The 17,745-nt window shown below is 39.3% G+C and overlaps 1 protein-coding gene and 1 long non-coding RNA gene across 4 annotated transcripts in view; one reads left to right on the top strand and one right to left on the bottom strand.

Moving 5' to 3' along the window:
• The window catches only part of LOC127067677 (LIM/homeobox protein Lhx9), an 86,840-nt gene extending 80,079 nt beyond the window's left edge, over nt 1-6,761 (bottom strand). Inside the window, exon 1 of one of the 2 annotated variants that reach the window (XM_051002906.1) lies at nt 5,835-6,761. The gene's annotated coding sequence lies outside the window, so the exon portion shown is untranslated. The remainder of the gene's footprint in view (nt 1-5,834) is intronic. The other variant, XM_051002908.1, reaches the window with a different exon arrangement.
• Nucleotides 6,762-6,920: 159 nt separating this feature from the next.
• On the top strand, nt 6,921-15,844 carry LOC127067679 (uncharacterized). Of its 2 annotated transcripts, none has more exons than XR_007782700.1 (3): nt 6,921-7,328; nt 9,560-9,678; nt 10,195-15,844. It is a non-coding gene; the product is annotated as an uncharacterized LOC127067679 (long non-coding RNA). The 2 variants fall into 2 exon arrangements; XR_007782699.1 differs by having other exon boundaries at nt 9,505-9,678.
• Nucleotides 15,845-17,745: the final 1,901 nt, after the last annotated feature.

The raw sequence follows: 17,745 nt of genomic DNA, 5'->3' as shown, positions 1-17,745 counted from the left end.
GGAGTGAGGGAGACGAAGAGTAGTGGAAGGTGGAAGAAGAGAGGGGCAAGAAATGGAGAGAAAGAGAAAGAGAGAGAGAGAGAGAGAGAGACAGAGAGAGGGAGGGAGAGAGAGAGAGAGAGAAAGAGAGAGGGAGATAGGGAAGAGAAAGAGAGGCAGAGACGATAAGAGGGAGAGAGAACGAAGACAGGAACCCCGGCTAATTAAAACCGCGGATAGTAATTAATTAAGCAGACGTCAGAGGAGATCCTAGGATTCTACATTGGGCAGGGGTTCTCGACTCTCGCGAAATTGCTGGGAAATCGATGTCGAATTCACCGATCCTTGCTCGTCCGAAGATCTCCACCTCGCGACAGGATAACAGCCGGCGAGCGTTTCTTCCTTCTCTCTCTTTCCCTCCCCTTTCCATCTATCCAGCCATTCCTCCCCTCCCGTCTCTTTCTCTCTCTTTTTCTCTCTCTTTCCAACAATGTGAATGACTCGGCAATTGAAAATTTTCTCTTACCCGCGACGATGTTTAATTAACGTCTTTTTAAAAAGAACGATCCTCGACTATTTTCTTTAGACCCGCCCGCCATAATCCGAGAGGAACGTTCCTCTCGCGTACAATTAATTGCGGAGGTAACAAGGAAGAAGCATAATATAAGAAAGGCACCCTTGTCTACCCTATCCATCTCCCCACCATCCCCGTGACGATGGTTGGTCGTCTCTTCGAAAGAGAGAGAGAGAGAGAGAGAGAGAGAGAGAGAGAGAGAGAGAGAGAGAGAGAGAGAGAGAGAGAGAGAGAGAGAAGAGAGATGAAGAGAGAGAGCAAAAGACGAAGAGAAAGGAAGAGAGACGAAGAGAAAGGAAGAGAGAGAAAGAGAGAGAGAGGGAGGGGGGAGAGAAAGAAAGAGAGAAAAAAGGAGAAAGCGTTTCTCGATTAGATCGAAGCACTTTAGCTGAGGAAAAATTGACCTTCTATTCTCTTTCTCTCTCTCGCTCAAGAAAATTGCCCCTTATCGAAAACTAGCTCGCTCCGATTCGAACTTATACCAATTAATGTTATTACTTTCTTGGGGGGATGGTGGAAAGGGCTAGTAACATCGTACATATCCACTTCTTTCTATCCTTTTCTTTTTCCCTTTTTTTTTGCTCCAATCCAGTATACGTTCGTTTCTCTATCTTCTCCTTTCTCTCTTTCTAGAAGTGACTTCCATGAACCTACCGAGGGATAGGTAACCGCCGTGTTTCGATATAACACAGATGGGGTTGCTGTAAGGATTGCAAACGTATATACGTGTGGGTCTATGAAACGAATGAGGGTGTACGAGTCGACATCTTAAGTATATTGTGCTAGATAAGAAGCGGAGGCGACCAATCCTTTTTCGTATTAACAATAGTGTTATACAACGTGATGTGAAAGCAGCAAAAATCTGTTAACGACGATTTCTTTTCTTCTATTTTTCTTGCTATCTGCGCTATATGCTCGGTGATATACTTTTTATACGTTTTCAATTCTTTGTTTATTTTCTCCACACGGAGTTAAAAACTCTTATCGTTCGAAAGAGATTTCGGTATCAACAAATTCAAATATCATCGAATCAAAGGCCATAATGTTTCTTACAACACATGGTTACAGTTCGAGAAAGTAAAACAGTTTAAAGCTAAAAGTCTAAAGCTTGTGCACCTAAAGCAGATGCATCGAAATATATTTTAGACATTTTCTCCTTTGGCCTTTTCATACTACATTCACCCCGTAGAAACCCCATGTTTCCATTTTGCACTTTGGCCAACCGTTAAAACCATCCTCGTCACAGGATTAGCGAAATCCTCTTGAATCGGAGTACCTTTAGACCCTTGCCTCTTACATCGTCTAGTATATGTGAATAGAACATATAGATAATATGTATATACAATCTCAATATATCTAATAAATGGACAGGTTACTATACTTATTCTCATCTAAAATATATATGATAAAGATAAACTATGTTTTCCTAATATTAAGAATACAGAATAAGAAGATTGATATATCTAATCGAAATTTATTTCAAAGAAGAATTAACTGCCATTAAAATCGTTTATATCCTTGCAGAAAAATAATTCAATACCGAAAAAAAATACAAACTAAACCATCGACTCGATTCGAAACAAATGGTGTCAGATCTCAATCCGGTCACCCTGTAGAGCACAGAGTCTGGGGATAATATATGGTAACAGAACACCTAAGAGCTGCGGTGTACGTAACGTTCGCGTAATATTTGTCGATGTATGCGTAAGTCTGACCACGTATAACTGTGTACGTACTCATATATGTATATAGCTTATATTAATGTGCGTTTGTATGAGAAAAGGAGAGAGAGAGAGAGAGAGAGAGAGAGAGAGAGAGAGAGAGAGAGGAAGAGAGGGAGGAAGGGAGGGAGGTAAAGGGAAGGAGAGAAAGGGAGAGAGTTAGGAAGAGCCGAGTATTCGTATACCTATGTACGTGTTTGTGAAAACGACCACGCATGCGCGCGCGAGCATGTTACTGGGATGGCCAGAGGGCAGCTAACGTTTATAATATTAACGCTAATGGACTACCTTATACCTTATATACTAGCCGACCCCTCGCCAATCTTCCCCCACTCCATTCTCTTACATCTCCGAAGCATCTCCTTCCCCTACTGCTACCACCACTATTGCAATCATCGCCTTCCGAGTGTACTCGCCAAAGTACGGGATAATATTCATGGATGTATTCAAGTTAATGCATCAAGGCGTCCCACGTAGTAATAACGAAGAAAGTCTGAAGTGTGTGTGTGTGTGTGTGTTGAGTGTATGCATACAAAAACAAAAATATGCATAATGGGCTAAACTATTTTTCGCATAAATTTGGAATTATTTTAAGAAAATCTTAAGGATATCATATTCGTTATTTTTTGTTGCTCTATAAAATGTCTGTTATACAGTAACTATTAAAATGGTTAAATATTAAATATTAAAAAAAAACATCAAACTCTACTTGACGTGTATTTAAATAATTATGTTTATCTTTGTTAATGCCTTCCGTAATGTTGTAATAACTATCACGGTAGCACGAACTATTTTAAATGTCGAGAATAATAAAATACGATGTGGCTCTATGCCGTGTTCCTCTTCTTCCCTCCTAGCACCACTATCGCTACCCCTGCTTTTCTCCCCACTCCTCCTCATCAATATACGAAGTAATATTCATAATGTAATGGAAGTACCGTAATGTAAGCTAATGCATCCTACAATTTCTTGAAAGCATTTCGATAATTTATGAAAGGAAGCGTATTCATAACATAGTTATAAACTTATCTGTCAGATAGAGAGAGAGAGAAAGAAAAGCAGAGAAGAGAGGGGGAAGAAGGGACATCTAAAAGTATTGAATTCGGTCGACGAATATATAAGAAAGCTACAGTTGACTAAGAATTGTGAAGATATGTGCTTCATAGCAGACCTTTTTAATAAATTGGCGTAAATAATAATTGATATAGCATCTTTGCTTATTATACCTTAGTGCTATCACATATATGCATTTCTTCGCTATGATTACATGTGCTATATATATATATATATTAAGTTAATGTCATTCCATTTCTCTTTGCCAACTGTTATACTTTAAACTCCTACTGGCTTATATATATATGCATGTTCTCATTCGTACACTTTTTGTTTCCTTTTTTCTGGCTCGGTATAACCTTCGAAATCATACAGTTAAAGTATCTTAAAATTATCTTGATATTGAATTAGAAAAATGAAAGAATAATTTTCATATGTTAATTTAAAAATGGACTTATAAATAGAGATTTTGTAAGTTATACGAAAATGTACATGTCATAATGCTATGGTGGATTCTTTGGTCAGATACGTAGGTATACTTAACTTTTAATTACCATAATATAACTAATTAGTCTCACCGGCTACCGGAAAGGGATGGGGTATTGTATTATATTAATTTAATTTTCAATATCACAGGGTAATTCCTGACGCAACGGTAATTTTAATCAACCCTCTACCCCGCCATTCCTTCATTGCATCGTGGACTCGAATAGCGGATATATATGTGTATACTGGTATATAGGAAAGACAGAGAAAGCATTGCGAAGGGAGAAACAGACTACACCTACTCAGCTAATAAAAACCGGCAATAAAAAGCACCCCTTAGGGTTACTACCACCATGCTTTTCTTTAACTCTCTCTCTCTCTCTCTCTCTCTCTCTCTCTTTCTGTCTTTCTTTTTTTCTCTTTAATTCTATGCCTCCTTTTTCCTACCTTTTTCACTTTCCCTCGCGTTGTCTCTCTTTCTCTCATATGCTCTTATAAACCCTTATCCTAGCCTTTCTTTCTCCGTCTCTTTTATACCAGTCTACCCACCTGGTTGGGATTAACTTTAATCAAATATTTACATTTTAATTCATTCCCGTATACATTCAAGCAACCTACGTAGACCCGGTTACGATAAGGTCGTCGTTTAATTACAAACTGCCACTTTCGCACGAACTCAACAATATAGGTATCTTTAAGTCTTCCTAATATCGACTAGCATCATATTCATAGCGATGACGGTAACGGTGACGGGCTGAATTACTAATTTTATCTTATGTCATTTATAATAATGGAACAACTGAATCATTCGACATTGAGATTAATTAGAGAATAGAAGGATTTTATAGAGGCTTGGAGGAAATAGTATAAATTCTTTTTCAATTAAAATAACAAGCATTCGATCGGTTCGTTGTGCGGCTCAGAGGAGTTTCAAGAATCGAAGGCTCGCGTACGCTCTTCATAAGGTCCCTAGTTACACTTTCATTGAACGTGAGCTTTCTTTTTCTTTCTTTCACTCTTTCGACATGTACATATGTGTATACATACGAAGGCCAAGCTAATTGGACGCGCCACAAAGGCGATATGGTGGCAATACCCCGCGTGAATTACAGAAAAGAGAGCGGAAAGACGAAAAGAGGGGAAAAATAAGTCGAGCGTGTCCCTCCGCGAGTTATATCACGAAAGAGAGAGCGAGTGAGAGAGATAGAAAGAGAAAAAGAGAGAAAAAGAGAGAAAGAGAGAGAGAGAGAAAGAGTTAGTGATGTAGAGAAAAAGAAAGGGAAAAGAGATTCATGCTCAACGTTGAAACTTCAAAGCTCTTTGGCCGTCCGCCAGCACTCACGTAACTGACTACTTGTTTTGCCAACGTAGCGAACTCCAACTCGCTACGTCGCATTCTATCTACCCTCGATATATATATATATATATATATATATATATATATATATATATAAGCTCTCGATGTGTATACGTTTGTTCGTTTGGTATTACGATTTTTGAGAAAAAAGAAGGAAAAGAGAAAAAGGAGAGAGAGAAAACAGTTAACACCTCTTCTACACAACGGCATAGAAATCTGAACGAAGTGCAGCGAGCACGTGGCGAGAATGGGCGCGCCTGCGTGTCCCGACACTCTCTCCAGACGCTTCCTACACGGAAATTTCTTCTCTCTCCTCCTCCTCTCATTCAGTCTCCGTCGTGCTCTTCGTTCGAAATGAACTTCCTTGTCGCGTCGAGATATTCGGTTTTTAAGATAATTTCTAAAAGGTCTTTCTTAAGCGAGCTATAAATCGCGCGAACTTGAATTTCAGATTTGAATATCAGGGGAAGAGGAAAGGAAAACGTCCTATTTGATATTCGAATACAATTACGAATCTCGATGAAAAAGAAAAAAAACACTTGTCCCTTATTACGTGTTTACATTTTACGCGCACAGACGACAACAACGCGATACATTTAGAGAATATGTTTTTGAGTCTCGTTATTGGAGTGTCATTGACATTAAGAAGATAAACTTTGCTCACCTCGAGCCACGGCATGCCGTGGGTTGGTCGATCTTACAATCTCCTTGGGAAGAAAATCGCTAAGAAAACTTACGAGGTTTATCTTCCCTCGCGGCTAGCACTTGCGTGTCACGTTTTTTATTTTTCTATTCCCGATTTCGAACCAATTCGAAGAGGCTCCGAATTATCACAACCGTCAGAAATCGGATACTCGGCTTTTCCACTCTTACTCTTAGATCCTTGAGATAATACACTATCTTGCTCGTAGAACACACGATGTCTTTCTCGACGACGTAAGCGGCAAAAGTTAATTAAAAAAAGGCGCGAACTACTTTGTTGGTGTATCGATTCTTCCTTTTTTACTCTTTCTTTTTTAAGAAAACAGATCCTCACCGTCGACAGTCGTCGTCTTCCTTGAGCAATCGTTCTTCATCGAGTTGAACACGATAAGTTAGGACGATCGAGTGGCTCTTCACCGTAGAAACGATCCCGTGGCATCAATCCGTGTCTCCAGGAAGGATCCTTCGTTGGCGAAGGAGACGCATGGCGGTCGTCTCGAGAATTCATATCCGTGCACTGTCACACTAAACTCTCTTGTTCACACACACCATTGACCTTCCGTCACGTTCGTACGTTCGTTCGTTCGTTCGTTCGTTCGTTCGTTCGTTCGTACGTACGTACGTTGGTTCGTTCGTTCGTTCGTTCATTCGTTCGTTCGTTCGTTCGTTCGTTCGTTCGTTCGTTCGGTCGTTCGTTCGTTCGTTCGTTCGTTCGTTCGTTTGTTCGTATCGTTTTTTCGTCAAACAGAAGAAGATAAAGCTCGATAGATAAAGAAAAGAAGGTAATCGAGCAAAGAGAAGCACCACAGAGTATAAACGCGCGCGTTTGGATGGTACACTATCGCTCGCGTGTAATAAACAACAGATAACAGCACATCTGTACGCGACGACGTCCGACGAGCGAGTGGAGCTACGGCCAATACCCCCACCACAGCTCTCCGTACCGCGCGACGCGTTCACGGAGCGTCTGTCGGGTAGAGGGGGGGGAAACACAGAGCCGAACGAAGCCGAGCGCGATCGAGCTCGGCAGTAGAGCACTGTAGTGGGAGCAGTACAGAAGGGAAAGAGTGCGGTAGGGGAGTCGCGCGCCGTTAACGCCGCCTGGTGGGGTTAACGTCAGGGGCGTGAGCGAAGAAGGGGCGTCCCAGCGAGAGGGACAGAGAGACGGAGATAGAGAGTGAAAAAGAGAAAGAGAGTTCTCTTAGCCTGCTCTATACACCACCTCCGGCGGTACGTTGAGCTCCACGCGACTTCACGAGTGAAACATTTCGCGGGTTTCGCGGGGAGCTTTTCCGCAAGACTCGCTGGTGGGAGGTTGAAGGTGGTGGAGGAGCGAAGGAAGGACAACGGTATTCCCGTTAATTGAACGACTCTCTCGCGTGGGGAAGGAGGTACCTGGAAGGGAGACGCGACACTCTCTACTCCGGATCGAGAAGAGGGAGAAGGATTACTCGCAGTAATTACTTATTTTTATTACGCTCCGCCTTCCTGTCCTCTCTTCCTCTCCTTCACTCTCGATACTCTACTCCCTTCTCCAATCTTCGTCCTCTTCGTCGCTGTGCGTTCAACGTCGCCAACGGTTAGTCACTTATCGCCGAGGAGCGTTATTGTGCTTTTCCTTTTTTCTCTTTCCTTTCTTTCTCCCCTTTTTTCTTCTCTTCCTTCTCTCCTCTTCCTCCACTCGTGCGCGTAGCTTGCCGCTTTTAAGCAGTTCGAATACGCTGTTCTTTCCCGCCCGTTTCTCGAGCAAGGTACATTCTTTTCACTAGCGATCGGAGCAATTCAGTTCGGGGATCACTACGAAATTAAAGAGACGTTTAGCCAGCCCGCTCTTTCTAGCGTTAATTAATTAACTTCCGATTCTAAAGGGATTAATCGACAATTTGTCGTATGCTTTATTTCAAATAAACGGCATCGATCGTTTCGACGAACGACGTTTTCCTATCTTTTTTCTATTCAACAGGAAGGACGTTACTTTGTTTATTAGATGGAAAAACACGAGTGTTATTGTTTATAGCAGCGTATAGCTGAGTAATACGTTGATTGTATGTAATCGTCTGTTCCACGAAACGGTTCTACAATATCGATTTGTAAACATAGATTAGAATTGTTTTGTAAATATTAGCATTACGTATATTTCTTTGTCCGCACTGTTGTACTGACTTATATTTTCGTTTAACAAAATTGATTTCATTTTTGATATCTAACGTATCGGGTTAACTTGTTCACGGTTGTTGCATTTCCTTAATCGAGTCAACCGGATACTTTGAGGCTATCGGACAGGTGAATGAACCGGTAAAAGAGCATCGTCTCGGACCGACGGTAACTTGGCATGCTATCGAGAGTCGCTTTTTTCAACAATTACGTAGAAACGTGCTGAACTAACCTCTCGTAGCAGCCATTTGCTTCTTTTTCTAAACTCTCTAAACCGATAAGGACATCACGAGAGTCGGGACATCTTTAACGCAAGTGTGACAGTTACAGGACAGTAATCGCTAAAAAAAAGTCATTGATAAGTTTGTAAAAAGTTGTTTGAAAATGTTTTCTATAAGGAAAGATTCTAAGGTTTGTATTTTTTATTGAGATTGCATATACCAGAGACATTAAAATGATATTTAAAAGAGATAAAATATTCGTTCGAAATTTAATAAAACATAATTAATTGTATTTACTTCGATTTCGTTTTCAATGAACTCTTTCGTTTCATGTTATTCAATGGTCGTTCGAGCTAGCTAATTTCGATTAAAACAATTAATCAGACACTTTGTAACATCAGAAGAGTGTATTAGTCGAGTGTATTGGTTGGTTGATTAACGATTATCTGAAATCATGCGAGTGGTTTTATCATCGCGTGATTGTACAATGTTACTTATCATCATTTTTAATTTTACAGCAAAAATTATTTATTTTTTGTTATTAAAGATATATCATAATGTAATATTGCGAAATAAATTTCGGGTAAAGAGAATTGACCTTTAAATCCGAAATATGCAGGTAGAAAGTCTATAGATACGTCGATAGATGTTAAAAATACAATTTGTTGCTAAAATGTAAATCATCGAAAACTATCATTGCATACATTTTATTGCTATCGAAAGTAAAGAAATCTGAACATTTAAAAAAACCCATCCAAACAGGTCCTGCTAATTTATTTTCGAACGATTACATTCCTGTTTCGATTTCAACTTTGAGATAGCTTATTTTGACAGTTCTCGGTTCAACTACCCTGAAACATGCCGTGTATTTCAGCCGGCGAAGAGAAAAAAACAATTCCTCTCGACGTCGATCCTCCTCGGGTTCGACCTCTCGAGAGAAATCTTATCCTTATTGGATTACAAAGAAACAATCCTAAAACCTTCTAACGAGTCTTTTCGGGTCGCAGGAAGTTCGCTTCTTGCGATAGATATACTAACGCCTCGTGACAAGCGTACCGATCGGAGCCCTTCACGGTCGGCACCTTTTCGAGCTATCCGCTGCAATTATCCGAAACCTTCCGTGAGCTTGGTCACGCCATTGTTCCTTTTTCCCGAACGTAGCCCACCGTTGTAGGTTCTTCGACGATATTCCATTGTTTTCTTACTCTAACTGTCATTCTCTCCTTCTCTCTCCCTCTCTCTCTTTTTTCTGTCCAGGACCTAACCACCAGCTCAACCAGTTACCGCGGTTCAACTTTGCTGTTTTTCTTAGCTAGTAGATGCGACTCTAGATAAGAGTTTTGACAAGTGCGCCTGCGACCGTCTATGGGGTGCCGACTAAACGACGAGCCATGGCTCGAGGAACTCAGGGAGAGGCACGTACGAGTTAGTGTAAGTGTGTTTTTGTGTAGTTACCGATCGACTGACAGGTTCTCAAACAAGGAGAGATCGCCAATCGAGTAATCCTAAATATGTATGTCTGTCTTGGTTTGTATTCCTTTACGCTCTTTAACGGTATATACTCAGCTATATCTTTTTACGAGCATTATCTCCAGGTTGGATCGTAGAAACGTGATGTTTAGTTCATATCTACAATACTAGCATGTTTCCAATATCGCGGCCTATATCGTTTCCTAAACTTTCAATCACGATATCATAATTTTTCGTTTAAGTAAAGGCTCGGGTAGATTTCTAATACGATTTTTCAATCTTGCTTAGCTTTTTATTTAAAGACAGCAGTATGATATTTTGCAGTAAAGGCACACTACGAAAGTTACTATGGGTAAATAAATTAACAGTTGTAAAATTCGTAAACACTAGATGACAATTTGCAAATTTTAAAACACGGAGAAAATCGATCCGCAATTCTTCTATTCGAAGACCACTATTTTTATTTTCTTTTCTCAGAATGAACGAAGAGGAGACCAGAAAGTCGATAGATATGCGAGAAGTGTTATAAATTTCCTGCGGAAACCTCTGATTTTTAGTGGCAATGATTTTGCAGACGGACATGACATCCGCCTACGCTAGGCTACCATGTAAGGTGCGTTTATTTTGGCGACCTTTACGACGCGAGTTTACGATCGCTTGAACGCTTTCGTGAACTTCGTAATGATTTTCGGAAGTTTGCGGAAAAAACATCGAAGAGAAAAAAGTTTTTGGATCGTTCGAGTCTATCAGGGAGGTTTCACGGGAGAAACAATAAAATTCACTAAATTATTAGCCGTTATCGTGGACGAGAGTAGAAACAGGAGAAATAAGAAACAGATTCCTCTGAAAAATGAAATAGTATAAAAAACGAAACAACAACATTCAACTAATGTTGAGAAACGATCGAATAGCCAAAGAGGAGAAGGAGAGAAAGAGAGAAAAGGGACGCGAAAAGAGCGACGCGTATCGTAGCTCACGGAGAAAGGAATGGAAAGTTAAGAAAAGGAAAAGGTTCAACAGGGATAAGTCCAACAGGAATATTGAAAGCCGGTCCTTCGAACGAGGCCAGCGATCAAGAGAGCCAATTATTTCGAAGACCCACCACCACTACTCCAACCCTCACCCACCCGCTTTCTTTCTCCTTTCTTCTTCACCCCCGCATACGCGTACTCACGTCGAACGTATTTTTCCTACGTACCTTACGCGAATACTCGAAGCGCACTCAAGCCACCAAAGTACTCACATACGAATAGTATATTCGAACGCGCGTTCGTTCGTTCCGTTTCGTTTCGTTTCGTTTCGTTTCGTTTCGTTCGTTTATTCGAAGAGCACCGTATACATAATACTTTCGTACGTAGATAGATACGTATGTAGAGGTACATTATGCGAATCGAGCCTCATACATCGTTTCCGTTCTAATAAAGCTAAGGGTACCTTCTCGCGACCACCCCTATTTCTCAATCTCTTTTCCTCTCTTTCTTTGCTCCTGCAAACATTTACTTTGTCAACATTTCACTAAAAATATCGTTAACTTTTTGCACTTCAAACGTATTTACTTGTTCAATCGGAAAATGTTTTTTATTCATTGATGAACAAATCAAATATTTTATATTTTTGAATATTTATTTTCCATTAGGGATACAATTTTACAATGGATACGTCGATATCGAATCGACGATTAATGGAAAATACCGGTATTCGCGTACCTGTATTGTGCTTTGGTAGATTTTAAAAACGAAGGACTTTGTGGCGTAGTCTAAGTTAGATTATATGGACCTACGGAGCAATCTTATGGAATGGAGCTACTGAAATCTTAATTCGAGCAGGCGCGCTGTGCCATTGGATACGTCGATGGGGGTGGCGCCTTTCAAAAGCGTCGCTTACAAGCACGTTACACACACGGTTAGGTAATTATATTTACCTTTTCAACTATATTATTTACGTCTGCTGCGAAGGGGTAGAGCCTTATGGTTCCTCTCTCTCTCTTTCTCTCTTTCTCTTTTTTTTACCTCTTTTTTATGTTGTAGGAATGAAAAATCAATATCTTTTCTTTAAGAACTAGAAAGCTTATATTATTTTCTATATAAAACGTAAGCGGCTTAGGTGATCTCTTAACTATTTACAAAATAATTTTATTTTATACATCCATTTTTGAAAATTCAGTATCTCGAAAAATTTGTACGTAACCAACACCGAGCAAACAATTGCACATTTTAATATGCATTCAAATGAGTTTCATGATTGCAACAACCTTGTTGGAAAAACTGTAACAAAAACTTTTAGCAGTATCGATGCGTAAACTCTTTTTTTGAAAATATATGAGGACAAATTATACCATGAAGTTGGGATTATAATGATGACAAAAGCAAGTTGTTGATTAATAGGGAAACATTGAAAAAGAGCGGATAACTAAAAAGAAAGAGCGTGTTCGGCCATTTGAATGATATAGAAAATCGTAGTTATAGCAATAACTTTTTCGTAGAAGGAAAGAAAACATTCATATTACGCAAGATAAAATTTGAAGATCCACTTGAACGTGATGATCAAGTAGAACTTTGTAGAATCGCACACGATCATTTTGGCGTGTGGGAAAGGGCAAGAGAGTGTGGGAAGGTTAAACGGGAACGAGTTAGAGAAAGGATACGATTCTGCTTGTCTCTGGGACGGAAGTGACGTCGCAGTCACCGGCGGAAATTCGTACTGGAAATTCCGATGGGTTCGAGAGGTTGTGGGAGAAAGGTAAAGGGAGGGCAACAATCAGGGTAGACCCGGTATTACGCTCCATTCATCCCCTACTGACACCCCTTACCACCCTCGAACCGTATTTGGCTGACAATTCTTCATTTGCGTGCAGCAAACTCTCTACTGTGTGTGCCACGACCGTAGCGAAAGGTTTAAACCGCTGGTTGGTTCACGTTCGAAAGAGGCTACTGATCCGTCCCTATCACGTGATTTAACCTTTATTCCTCATAATCGTGAAAGTAACCTTTGTTCTTGCTTTAAACTTTGGAGATGATTATTTATCTACTTTGGATAACTGTTCTTAACGTTTAGTCTGCTAAGTCTGATTACGCATGAATCTCGTTTCGATAATTTATAAAGTGACAAATAGTTAACATTTACAACATTTTTTAATTTAAGTGGAACAATAGATTTATATATCAACATTACGCAAATGATCAAACTTGATCTGTTGAATGATCATCATTTCAAGCTATGAAAATGGAAGTTTCCTTGTTAGACCAAACAGTTACCTAGTACGAGATCTGGACAGACCAAGCACTATTCTTTCTCGAGTTTTCCTACAATCTTTTTGATTGTTTGAACAAGATGGCAATTGAACTTGTCGAAGACATCGCTGAGACAAGGTCAAACGGGCGTTTCGTATCGCTCTGTAAGGTATGTACATATGCACCGCACGCATGTACATTGTTGTCATTTGAGAAAGTAATTATTTAAAAAAATTGGAAAGGACAAAAAGAGCATTATCGTACCGTTCATACTTTTATAGATTACATATAAACATAAATGATTTGATAAATCAATATTTTGGTATGTTTCATCCAAAGGAATCTGAAGAAATCATAAAAATCAGGGTGATAGTGATATATATATATATATACAGAGAGAGAGAGAGAGAGAGAGAGAGAGTCGTTTGTACGAGCATCTCTTCAACTGTTAGGTGGTCCAATTTGAGAAGGTGCTATACCATGAGAAAAAAAGGAAGCGGAAAGAGTAAGAGAAGTACCGTACATGAGAGCCAACGGTAAGAGGGGAAAAAGGCAAGAGGAGGAACGTCAAATTGATCCATATTAATAAGAACGGAGATTCGCGTTGCCGGACTTTTGCATAAATTTGAATCGGCCCTCATACAGCTCGCGGCAAGGGTTGCGAATTTGAATAATCGAGAATAATTTCGAAGTTTTCTCGTGCAAACGCGAGGTAGCGTGCGCGCGTCCGCGACTACGGACGTGATCAGTCGACGTTTCGAAATATTTCCTAGTGTAACGCTTTTCTCTCTTCTTCCATCTCTTTCCCCCACTCCAACACCATCCACCACACAGCCATCTCGTTCCGTCCAGTAGATGTAGGTAATTAACCGCATGCACCAGCCAGAATTGGAAAAATACAGAACGCTTTAGAAATCAGGCTGCGTTTCCGCTGTTTGTGGTTTTAATAAATTTTACGGACACCCGCGCGCGCCGCACGCTTTTTCCCTTTCTTCCCTTCTTTCTTTCCTTTCTTCCTTTCTTTTTTTTCCCCTCACCTCGGAAAAAGGAATGTAGAGTAACTTTTACCATACGCTGTCACGAATCAAAAGTTTTTGGCTCTACGAAAGAGATTATTAACATATGAGGTTAGGATGGACGAGACTCGGCGTACCGCGTGATTCGTTTAAAATATGCTCGCCGAAGGCGACTGGACATCTAGGGAATTCGTACTGTTCAAATACAATTGGATTTTGATTTGGAGGAATAGTGAAGAGTGTCTATGAGAAATTTGATTTCCAGATTGCATAGATTATTACAATTGAATTGAACGTACATAGAAATACGGATTAACATACATATGAAATATAATAAGTATTAGATAGTTATTTTAAGTTACAGTAAAATAGAAAAAGAATGTAATAATATTCTCTGTTGCTCTGGACATGTATTCTTTTGGCTTGTCATTTTGGATTAAAAATTGATTACTTCAATTGGAATCGCATCGCGCTTTGACGCGTGTCGGACCGAAGAGAGGTATGCTCGTTTCGTTCCATCTCTTGGCAGATTAAAGGCAATCTTATCACATAGAATGACGAGGTCGTGTGATCGATCACAAAAAGTATGCAACGGAACTATCGCGTCTCTAAGAGAATAGACAAAGACGGACATGTTCGAGGAACGGACCACCCGTTGAGAATGAGGAATGTGGAACTGTACCAGCAGGGACGGAGATCAGTCTCTCTCTCTACAGTTTTGCTCTTCTACACATTTCGAATTAAATTTATTTCGACCATGTCCTATCTATGATACCTGTCCTTCAAAATGACTCGATAGTTTTACGATTAATCTTTTTTAATAATTCACACTTTTAAAGTATTTCTATTATTTAAAAAGAATGTAGAGTACGAATAAAGTCTGTACGGATGATAGATAAATAAATAACGCGATATGTACATTCGTAGGAATGAAATTTTTCCTTTTACCAAATCGCGTTCCTTCCGGGGCTCCCAGAAGTTGTTCCACAGTCCCTGGTCTCTCGTTCCGTATGGTCTATCCTATTATAATGTCGACCATGCACGTCTGTCGTCCGTATGATCTCCAGAGAGATGGAAGAGTGTAAAACGTCGGGCATCTGGGCAGAGAAAACGATAGAGAAAGAGGAGGAGAGAGATAGAGATAGACAGTTTAGCTGGGCATTGTGAGGAGACAAATACGAGTTAATACATCATCCAGGGACCTATTCAAGCTCCAGGAACGACGTGAGTGGTGATCACGAATTGGTTGGTGTATAAATACCTTTTAATTGCTATCTCTCTTCTTCTCCCTGCCGGCCCTCGTTATTCTTGTCTCTTTCTATATCTTTCTCTTTCAGCCACCTTCATTGCGACGAGGAAACCCAGACGATGAGAAAGTATGACACAGAGAACAAGACTAAAAGAAGAATTCTTTCCTTCTTGATTATCTTCAAAGTTCATCAACCGCGGTGTTATTCGGATAAGGTTGAAACAAAAATAATTCTTCTTTTTTTTCAACGAATAATCCTGATGATTTTGGAACATCAAGAGTTTTTTTTATATCCTAACTGCCTTTAAAGTTATTGAAAAGAGACAGACAGATATAGAAATAACAATTAATTTGTTTCGCAATCCAATCACCGATACCTTTTATCAATGGGATGACTTTCTTGGTTAAGATATTACGAAGCAAGTAACGTGTATAGAGCATTGATAGATGGATTAAACTAATTCGAACATTACAAACAAACTTTAGCAAGGGCTTGTTTAAAGTTGTGTTATTCAAGGCGCTATACTCCAATTATGTGTACCGAAGCACTTTGATCATAGTCATCCTCCGTGTTTATCATGAAGATACCTCGAAGCATTGGCAGCGATCTTGGTGGATTCTCTTTTGTAATTTCTTGGGTCTTATAGATTATTTATAGTTACAGGTAGAACGTATAGATAATGTCAATATCTTACAAAAGTACATACTTCTTTATAATTAAGTATATCCGCGTGCGAGTTGTGATATGTTTAATAATATGATTATTTTTTTATGTATTCGTTTGTTAGGTTAAGTCAGTTTCAAAAAGATCTCGATTAAGTTAGTATGATCTCTTAATTTCGAAAATCTGTTTGGATATTGACATATAAAATTACAAAAATATGGTGTTTCCTGATAGAAAACAAGCAGCTCTACGCCTATGGGCCGAAAGGGTACTTACATATGCACGTTCTTCGTACACGCATGTACTCAGAAATGCACGTCGGGGAGTATACGAATGTAAGGTATACGTCAGGCTCACTGTCAGTGTCGTATCTTTGCATTGACATGATGGACGGTCGACGTGAAATTAACAATGTTATCCGGTCATTAATCCGTACGTGCATGTACAACGTGACCGTCCAAAGCCTATTAATTAAATTAGGTCTATCTAGGTCCCTTTAGATTGCCGTCTATATCTTGGATGCCTCGGGTTATTCTACTCGATTACCTTAGCTTTCTCTCTACCTTCCTCCCTCTCTTTCTCTCTCTCTCTCTCTTTCTTTGCCTTTATCTCTTTTTTCCCTTTTTCTTATGCCCTTTCTACAGTTTTACTCTTTATCCCCGTTAGAGATTAAAAATCAAAGATTAAAATCGGACTCCATCAATGAAATATATATGTATATGTAAAACTGAGAATAATGAGAAGAAAATATTACTTTCTCTTTTAAAGTCTCTTTTTCCTTTGCGTTAAACCTAACTCACGCCTCACGTCAGATCGACGAGGTCGATTAAGGATAAAGATTAAGGAAGAGGAGAGAGAAAATTACAATAATAATGGCGGACTGAGAAGCAGCAATGGGTAGAAAACCTGTGTCCGCGAGAAAATAATCTCCAGGAGATTAGGTGAGTCGCTTAGTGGTACAGAAAGCTCTATTCACATGCAAATATCTGTCAACAGGTACTCCCTCTCTCTCACAACCTAGAACCTTCTCTGTCTCTTCCTATCCATTCTCTACTTATGCGACACATTCTTGTGAATACCCAAGAGAGATCATGCTCTCGATGTAAGAGAGGTGATAGGTGAATTTTAGAAAGATTTCAACCTCTTTATAACTCTCCGTTTTGTAACGTTGAAAAAAAATTTTAATGCATACACAATTCCATGCTACATTTATCAACAAATATTTCTATTATTTATTTTAAATTCGAAATCATGATTGGTGACTAAATAGCAAATGGAAATATTTTCCGTAATATAGACGAACGTTACGTATATCCTAACCTAGACCCACGGTGAAGCTGCCACTGTGAATCAGGAACTGTGATACACAATAGTACCTAAATTAGTACTTAATTAATATAGAATACACGTTTGACATGATGTTGCCGTTGCAATAATTAACAAATCCAATCGCGAATATTGTTCAACGAGCGCTCGAATCAAGTTATATACAATCATAACTAATTTGAGATTCTCCTTTGAGACTAGTAGTTAAAAGGGAGAAATAGAAGATAAGGATAGTTAGCAAGCATCGAGAGATTATTTTTGTCAAAAAAATTACACCAATCTATCGTACATAAAATAAGATTGATATACGAAGCGTATCAACACAGTGGATAAATGAGAATCGCTTGAACGATTTAATTATTTAACCAACGATGGATTTTGTATATATATGTGAAATAATCTGTAGTAGATTTTTCCTGAAAATAGATTGACACATGAAATAAACTTTGATAGAGTGAGCCAGGGAATTCATCTTAATGCTTGTCATTTAAAACCATCCATGGTTGACATTTAATAAAATAAATCGACGAGATAAAGTACTTT

This window comes from Vespula vulgaris, chromosome 11, assembly GCF_905475345.1.
Source record: "Vespula vulgaris chromosome 11, iyVesVulg1.1, whole genome shotgun sequence".
Classification (NCBI taxonomy): Eukaryota; Metazoa; Arthropoda; class Insecta; order Hymenoptera; family Vespidae; genus Vespula; species Vespula vulgaris.
Note: the sequence above shows the minus strand (reverse complement) of the source record. Positions and strands in the feature narration are given on the sequence as shown.